At 57.2% G+C, this 8,974-nt stretch overlaps 1 long non-coding RNA gene across 1 annotated transcript; it reads left to right on the forward strand.

The window, feature by feature from the left end:
- Positions 1-3,590: 3,590 nt before the first annotated feature.
- LOC132390506 (uncharacterized) lies at positions 3,591-8,242 on the forward strand. Its single transcript, XR_009510926.1, has 3 exons — positions 3,591-3,840; positions 3,996-4,163; positions 4,327-8,242. It is a non-coding gene; the product is annotated as an uncharacterized LOC132390506 (long non-coding RNA).
- The last annotated feature ends 732 nt before the right edge of the window (positions 8,243-8,974 follow it).

Here is an 8,974-nt window from a genome sequence, read left to right on the forward strand (position 1 = left end):
CCCGTCCCCCTTCCTCCTGTGGGATCTCCCTCCCCGTCCCCCTTCCTCCTGTGGGATCTCTCTGCCCCGTCCCCCTTCCTCCTGTGGTATCTCCCTCCCCCGTCCCCCTTCCTCCTGTGGGATCTCCCTCCCCCATCCCCCTTCCTCCTGTGGTATCTCCCTGCCCCGTCCCCCTTCCTCCTGTGGGATCTCCCTCCCCCGTCCCCCTTCCTCCTGTGGTATCTCCCCTCCCCGGTCCCCCTACCTCCTGTGGGATCTCCCTCCCCCATCCCCCTTCCTCCTGTGGGATCTCCCTCCCCCGTCCCCCTTCCTCCTGTGGTATCTCCCTCCCCCATCCCCCTTCCTCCTGTGGTATCTCCCTCCCCCGTCCCCCTTCCTCCTGTGGGATCTCCCTCCCCCATCCCCCTTCCTCCTGTGGGATCCCCCTCCCCCGTCCCCCTTCCTCCTGTTGGATCTCCCCTCCCCCGTCCCCCTTCCTCCTGTGGGATCTCTCTGCCCCGTCCCCCTTCCTCCTGTGGGATCTCCCTCCCCCGTCCCCCTTCCTCCTGTGGTATCTCCCCTCCCCGGTCCCCCTTCCTCCTGTGGGATCTCCCTCCCCCGTCCCCCTTCCTCCTGTGGGATCTCCCTCCCCCGTCCCCCTTCCTCCTGTGGTATCTCCCTCCCCCATCCCCCTTCCTCCTGTGGTATCTCCCTCCCCCGTCCCCCTTCCTCCTGTGGGATCCCCCTCCCCCGTCCCCCTTCCTCCTGTGGTATCTCCCTGCCCCGTCCCCCTTCCTCCTGTGGGATCTCCCTCCCCCATCCCCCTTCCTCCTGTGGTATCTCCCTCCCCCGTCCCCCTTCCTCCTGTGGGATCCCCCTCCCCCGTCCCCCTTCCTCCTGTGGTATCTCCCTGCCCCGTCCCCCTTCCTCCTGTGGGATCTCCCTCCCCCGTCCCCCTTCCTCCTGTGGTATCTCCCCTCCCCGTCTCCCTTCCTCCTGTGGGATCTCCCTCCCCCATCCCCCTTCCTCCTGTGGGATCTCCCTCCCCCGTCCCCCTTCCACCTGTGGTATCTCCCTCCCCCATCCCCCTTCCTCCTGTGGTATGTCCCTCCCCCATCCCCCTTCCTCCTGTGGGATCTCCCTCCCCCGTCCCCCTTCCTCCTGTGGGATCTCTCTCCCCCGTCCCCCTTCCTCCTGTGGGATCTCCCTCCCCCGTCCCCCTTCCTCCTGTGGGATCTCCCTCCCCCGTCCCCCTTCCTCCTGTGGGATCCCCCTCCCCCGTCCCCCTTCCTCCTGTGGTATCTCCCTCCCCCATCCCCCTTCCTCCTGTGGTATCTCCCTCCCCCATCCCCCTTCCTCCTGTGGGATCTCCCTCCCCCGTCCCCCTTCCTCCTGTGGGATCTCTCAGCCCCGTCCTCCGTCCACCTGTTGGATCTCCCTCCCCCGTTCACCTTCCCCTGTGGGATCTCGCACCCCCCGTCCCCCTTCCCCACTGTGGGTTCTCCATCCCGCCTCCCACTTCCCCCCTGTGGGATCCCTCTCTACCGTCCTCCTTCCCCCTGTGGGATCTGACTCCCGTGTCCCCCTTCCCCCCTGTGGGATTTCTCTTCCCCGTCCCCCTTCCTCCTGTGGGATCTCCCTCCCCCATCCCCCTTCCTCCTGTGGGATCCCCCTCCCACATCCCCCTTCCTCCTGTGGGATCCCCCTCCCCCGTCCCCCTTCCTCCTGTTGGATCTCCCCTCCCCCGTCCCCCTTCCTCCTGTGGGATCTCTCTGCCCCGTCCCCCTTCCTCCTGTGGGATCTCCCTCCCCCATCCCCCTTCCTCCTGTGGGATCTCCCTCCCCCGTCCCCCTTCCTCCTGTGGTATCTCCCTCCCCCATCCCCCTTCCTCCTGTGGTATCTCCCTCCCCCATCCCCCTTCCTCCTGTGGGATCCCCCTCCCCCGTCCCCCTTCCTCCTGTGGTATCTCCCTGCCCCGTCCCCCTTCCTACTGTGCTATCTCCCTCCCCCGTCCCCCTTCCTGTTGTGGGATCCCCCTCCCCCGTCCCCCTTCCTCCTGTGGGATCTCCCTCCCCCGTCCCCCTTCCTCCTGTGGGATCCCCCTCCCCCGTCCCCCTCCCTCCTGTGGGATCTCTCTCCTCCGTCCCCCTTCCTCCTGTGGGATCTCCCTCCCCCGTCCCCCTTCCTCCTGTGGGATCTCCCTCACCCGTCCCCCTTCTGTGGGATCCCACTCCCCCGTCCCCCTTCCTCCTGTGGTATCTCCCTCCCCCATCCCCCTTCCTCCTGTGGTATCTCCCTCCCCCGTCCCCCTTCCTCCTGTGGGATCTCCCCCATCCCCCTTCCTGCTGTGGGATCTCCCTCCCCCGTCCCCCTTCCTCCTGTGGTATCTCCCTCCCCCATCCCCCTTCCTCCTGTGGGATCTCCCTCCCCCGTCCCCCTTCCTCCTGTGGTATCTCCCTCCCCCGTCCCCCTTCCTCCTGTGGGATCTCCCTCCCCCATCCCCCTTCCTCCTGTGGTATCTCCCTCCCCCATCCCCCTTCCTCCTGTGGTATCTACCTCCCCCGTCCCCCTTCCCCCTGTGGTATCTCTCTCCCCCGTCCCCCTTCCTCCTGTGTGATCCCCCTCCCCCGTCCCCCTTCCTCCTGTGGTATCTCCCTCCCCCATCCCCCTTCCTCCTGTGGTATCTCCCTCCCCCATCGCCCCTCCTGTGGGATCCCCCTCCCCCATCCCCCTTCCTCCTGTGGGATCTCCCTCCCCCGTCCCCCTTCCTCCTGTGGGATCTCTCTGCCCCGTCCCCCTTCCTCCTGTGGGATCTCTCCTCCCCGTCCCCCTTCCTCCTGTGGTATCTCCCTCCCCCGTCCCCCTTCCTCCTGTGGGATCCCCCTCCCCCGTCTCCCTTCCTCCTGTGGGATCTCCCCTCCCCCGTCCCCCTTCCTCCTGTGGGATCTCCCTCCCCCGTCCCCCTTCCCCCTGTGGTGTCTCCCTCCCCGTCCCCCTTCCTCCTGTGGGATTTCTCTTCCTCATCCCCCTCCTCTACTGGGGTCTCTCTTCCACATTCGCTTCCTTCTGTGTCTTTCCATCCTTTACCTTCGGTGATGTCTCTTCCTCCATCTCCCATCGACATTTCCCGATTCTCAAATCTTCCTCACTGTTTGACTTCTCCCCTTCACACCTGCCCTTTCCGACTGTCCCACGTCAGGAACACTTTTCTATCCATCAGGGAATGAGAGAGAATATGTGGAGTTTACAGGGTCACACCGACAGACGAAATTACTGACATTCGGTGAATTCATTGGAGCTGGGCAGTGAGGGACATTGACAGTGATGGGATCTACGATCAGTGAATTACTGAAGGGTTTAATGTTTCCTGAAATATCCGGGTGAGAGAAATGCCCTCAGACGGACGATTTTAATCACAATGTTCATCAATTTGTCTGTTTGTGTTTAGCCTGAGTTATAATAAACTGGGAGATTCGGGAGTGAAACTGGTGTCTGCGGCTCTGAGGAACCCGGAGTGTAAAATACAGAGACTGGTGTAAGTACCAGACTGTGGGAGATTGTGTTTACAGTCACTGGGTGTCTGACACTGAACATTAATGTGATCAGTAATTGTGTTACTGATAAACACTGGGGATTTGTACCGTCTCCTGTCTCTCTGTGTCCTTCACCCTCACTCTCTCTCATCTCCAGGCTGAGGGATGTCGGTCTCACAGATTCTGGTGTCGAGGATCTCGTCTCCGCTCTCAGTACAAACACTTCACTGACGGAGCTGGACCTGAGTGGTAATAAACTGGGGGATTCAGGAGTGAAACTGGTGTCTGCGGCTCTGAGGAACCCGGAGTGTAAAATACAGAGACTGTGGTAAGTACCAGACTGTGGGAGATTGTGTTTACAGTCACTGGGTGTCTGACACTGAACATTAATGTGATCAGTAATTGTGTTACTGATAAACACTGGGGATTTGTACCGTCTCCTGTCTCTCTGTGTCCTTCACCCTCACTCTCTCTCATCTCCAGGCTGTACAATGTCGGTCTCACAGATTCTGGTGCCGAGGATCTCGTCTCCGCTCTCAGTACAAACCCATCACTGACGGTGCTGAACCTGGGATCAAACTCTCTGACAGACCGATCTGTCCCCGGTCTCCGCCGCCTCATACTGACCCTCCGGAGCCTGAAGCTGATCTGGTGAGTGTTTGTGTTAATGTTCAATGTGTTAAAATATCAGCGGATCCGCGGGTTTTCTGGTGATATTTGTCTGTGAGTGTTGTTGAAACATTAACCCCGGTCCCCCGTTACTGACACTGTTGTGTGATCTGTTTATTCCATCTTTATTCTCCATCTGTTTCAGGCTGGCGGGGAATCGGTTCAGTGAGACCGGGAGGAAGGAACTGAGATCTCTACAGGAACCCAGACCCGGACTGATGGTGGATCTGTGAACATCTGAATGTGGTGAATCGGTTCAGTTGGACCGGGATGAAGGAACTGAGATCTCTACAGGAACCCAGACCCGGACTGAGAGTGGATCTGTGAACATCTGAATGTGGGGAATCGGTTCAGTGAGACCGGGATGAAGGAACTGAGATCTCTACAGGAACCCAGACCCGGACTGATGGTGGATCTGTGAACATCTGAATGTGGTGAATCGGTTCAGTGAGACCGGGATGAAGGAACTGAGATCTCTACAGGAACCCAGACCCGGACTGAGAGTGGATCTGTGAACATCTGAATGTGGGGAATCGGTTCAGTGAGACCGGGATGAAGGAACTGAGATCTCTACAGGAACCCAGACCCGGACTGATGGTGGATCTGTGAACATCTGAATGTGGGGAATCGGTTCAGTGAGACCGGGATGAAGGAACTGAGATCTCTACGGGAACCCAGACCCGGACTGAGAGTGGATCTGTGAACATCTGAATGTGGGGAATCGGTTCAGTGAGACCGGGATGAAGGAACTGAGATCTCTACAGGAACCCAGACCCGGACTGATGGTGGATCTGTGAACATCTGAATGTGGTGAATCGGTTCAGTGTGACCGGGATGAAGGAACTGAGATCTCTACAGGAACCCAGACCCGGACTGATGGTGGATCTGTGAACATCTGAATGTGGGGAATCGGTTCAGTGAGACCGGGATGAAGGAACTGAGATCTCTACAGGAACCCAGACCCGGACTGAGAGTGGATCTGTGAACATCTGAATGTGGGGAATCGGTTCAGTGAGACCGGGATGAAGGAACTGAGATCTCTACAGGAACCCAGACCCGGACTGATGGTGGATCTGTGAACATCTGAATGTGGGGAATCGGTTCAGTGAGACCGGGATGAAGGAACTGAGATCTCTACAGGAACCCAGACCCGGACTGACAGTGGATCTGTGAACATCTGAATGTGGTGAATCGGTTCAGTGAGACCGGGATGAAGGAACTGAGATCTCTACAGGAACCCAGACCCGGACTGACAGTGGATCTGTGAACATCTGAATGTGGGGAATCGGTTCAGTGAGACCGGGATGAAGGAACTGAGATCTCTACAGGAACCCAGACCCGGACTGATGGTGGATCTGTGAACATCTGAATGTGGGGAATCGGTTCAGTGAGACCGGGATGAAGGAACTGAGATCTCTACAGGAACCCAGACCCGGACTGATGGTGGATCTGTGAACATCTGAATGTGGGGAATCGGTTCAGTGAGACCGGGATGAAGGAACTGAGATCTCTACAGGAACCCAGACCCGGACTGAGAGTGGATCTGTGAACATCTGAATGTGGTGAATCGGTTCAGTGAGACCGGGATGAAGGAACTGAGATCTCTACAGGAACCCAGACCCGGACTGATGGTGGATCTGTGAACATCTGAATGTGGGGAATCGGTTCAGTGAGACCGGGATGAAGGAACTGAGATCTCTACAGGAACCCAGACCCGGACTGATGGTGGATCTGTGAACATCTGAATGTGGGGAATCGGTTCAGTGAGACCGGGATGAAGGAACTGAGATCTCTACAGGAACCCAGACCCGGACTGATGGTGGATCTGTGAACATCTGAACGTGGTGAATCGGTTCAGTGAGTCCGGGATGAAGGAACTGAGATCTCTACAGGAACCCAGACCCGGACTGAGAGTGGATCTGTGAACATCTGAATGTGGGGAATCGGTTCAGTGAGACCGGGATGAAGGAACTGAGATCTCTACAGGAACCCAGACCCGGACTGATGGTGGATCTGTGAACATCTGAATGTGGGGAATCGGTTCAGTGAGACCGGGATGAAGGAACTGAGATCTCTACAGGAACCCAGACCCGGACTGATGGTGGATCTGTGAACATCTAAATGTGGTGAATCGGTTCAGTGAGACCGGGATGAAGGAACTGAGATCTCTACAGGAACCCGGACCCGGACTGATGGTGGATCTGAACATCTGAATGTGGGGAATCGGTTCAGTGAGACCGGGATGAAGGAACTGAGATCTCTACAGGAACCCAGACCCGGACTGATGGTGGATCTGTGAACATCTGAATGTGGAGAATCGGTTCAGTGAGACCGGGATGAAGGAACTGAGATCTCTACAGGAACCCAGACCCGGACTGAGAGTGGATCTGTGAACATCTGAATGTGGTGAATCGGTTCAGTGAGACTGGGATGAAGGAACTGAGATCTCTACAGGAACCCAGACCCGGACTGAGAGTGGATCTGTGAACATCTGAATGTGGTGAATCGGTTCAGTGAGACCGGGATGAAGGAACTGAGATCTCTACAGGAACCCAGACCCGGACTGAGAGTGGATCTGTGAACATCTGAATGTGGGGAATCGGTTCAGTGAGACCGGGATGAAGGAACTGAGATCTCTACAGGAACCCAGACCCGGACTGAGAGTGGATCTGTGAACATCTGAATGTGGTGAATCGGTTCAGTGAGACCGGGATGAAGGAACTGAGATCACTACAGGAACCCAGACCCGGACTGAGAGTGGATCTGTGAACATCTGAATGTGGGGAATCGGTTCAGTGAGACCGGGATGAAGGAACTGAGATCTCTACAGGAACCCAGACCCGGACTGATGGTGGATCTGAACATCTGAATGTGGTGAATCGGTTCAGTGAGACCGGGAGGAAGGAACTGAGATCTCTACAGGAACCCAGACCCGGACTGATGGTGGATCTGTGAACATCTGAATGTGGGGAATCGGTTCAGTGAGACCGGGATGAAGGAACTGAGATCTCTACAGGAACCCAGACCCGGACTGAGAGTGGATCTGTGAACATCTGAATGTGGGGAATCGGTTCAGTGAGACCGGGATGAAGGAACTGAGATCTCTACAGGAACCCAGACCCGGACTGATGGTGGATCTGTGAACATCTGAATGTGGGGAATCGGTTCAGTGAGACCGGGATGAAGGAACTGAGATCTCTACAGGAACCCGGACCCGGACTGAGAGTGGATCTGTGAACATCTGAATGTGGGGAATCGGTTCAGTGAGACCGGGATGAAGGAACTGAGATCTCTACAGGAACCCGGACCCGGACTGATGGTGGATCTGTGAACATTTAGCCTTTAACCTTTATCTTACTGGAACCCAGACCCGGACTGATGGTGGATCTGAATGTGTGAACATCCCCGCCCGCGGGATGGGGACATTTGGCCGACTCCCCGCCCTCCCCTTTAACTCCCGCCCTTACCTTTAACGGCCGCGCGCCGGGGCTGATTCCCAACGGTTTTAACAGAACCGGCTCGGGCCTCGCGCTGTGTGCGTCGCTCGCAGCGGTCCCGCAGTGACGTGTTTCCGCCTGTTGTCCGGCGGGGCAGCTTCCGCCGGAAGTGCGTGTTGGAGACTCCCCACGTGACTCCCCGGGGAATTACCCGGACAGGAAGAGCCCGGGGTCCGGGGCTCAGTCTGGGACACCGGTGTCCCGGGGTGGGGGGGATGATCCCGGGAGAGAATCCTTTTACCCCCTTTGCTGAGGACGGTGCATTCCGCAGCCTGGCCGATATAATGATGTTAAATGGACAAATCCCTCGGCAGTGACCCTGGATCTGCAGCGATCCCGGACACGGCCCTGAAGTGTGATTTTATAATCAGTTTTATAATTTTATAATCAGTTCCCCGATGCAGATTGACGGTGAGAAACGGGACTGGTTATTATTCAACCGGTCACCCCTTGTCGCCGGTCAGTTAATTGTGTGTGACTGTCAGCAGATTATTTATTCCCGCACGTTAGCAGCTCACACATTGTTTCATTGATATTTCTCATAAAAATCAATAAACCACTATCTTCCTGTCTTGTGTCGGAATCGAGTTTTATTTGAAGTTTCTATTGCCCTCCACACCCTGTGCACTGCAACAGTGGGTCGGAGCTCCTCACACTGACACAGTAGCGTCTCAGCTCCAGGCTGAGGGAGGTTGGACAAGCAGAGTCTTGGAGCCCCGGATCTCATCTCCACCAAAGCTCATTTCTGGCAAATTGACCCCCACAGTTAAAATCGACGTGAATCCACTGAGGTCCCGAGTAAGAGACTGAAGGGGGTGGAAAACCGGCGTCAGACACAGAGTGAATCACCCTACACACCGTCCCATCACACACTCCCGGTGTCAGACACAGAGTGAATCACCCTACACACCGTCCCATCACACACTCCCGGGGTCAGACACAGAGTGAAGCTCCCTCCACACCGTCCCATCACACACTCCCGGGGTCAGACACAGAGTGAAGCTCCCTCCACACCGTCCGATCACACACTCCCGGGGTCAGACACAGAGTGAAGCTCCCTCCACACCGTCCCATCACACACTCCCGGGGTCAGACACAGAGTGAATCTCCCTCCACACCGTCCCATCACACAATCCCGGGGTCAGACACAGAGTGAATCTCCCTCCACACCATCCCATCACACACACCCGGGGTCAGACGCAGAGCGAATCGCCCTCCAAACCGTCCCATCAGACACTCCCGGTGTCAGACACAGAGTGAATCTCCCTCCACACCGTCCCATCACACAATTCCGGG

Source organism: Hypanus sabinus, unplaced genomic scaffold (genome assembly GCF_030144855.1).
Source record: "Hypanus sabinus isolate sHypSab1 unplaced genomic scaffold, sHypSab1.hap1 scaffold_930, whole genome shotgun sequence".
NCBI classification, from domain to species: domain Eukaryota; kingdom Metazoa; phylum Chordata; class Chondrichthyes; order Myliobatiformes; family Dasyatidae; genus Hypanus; species Hypanus sabinus.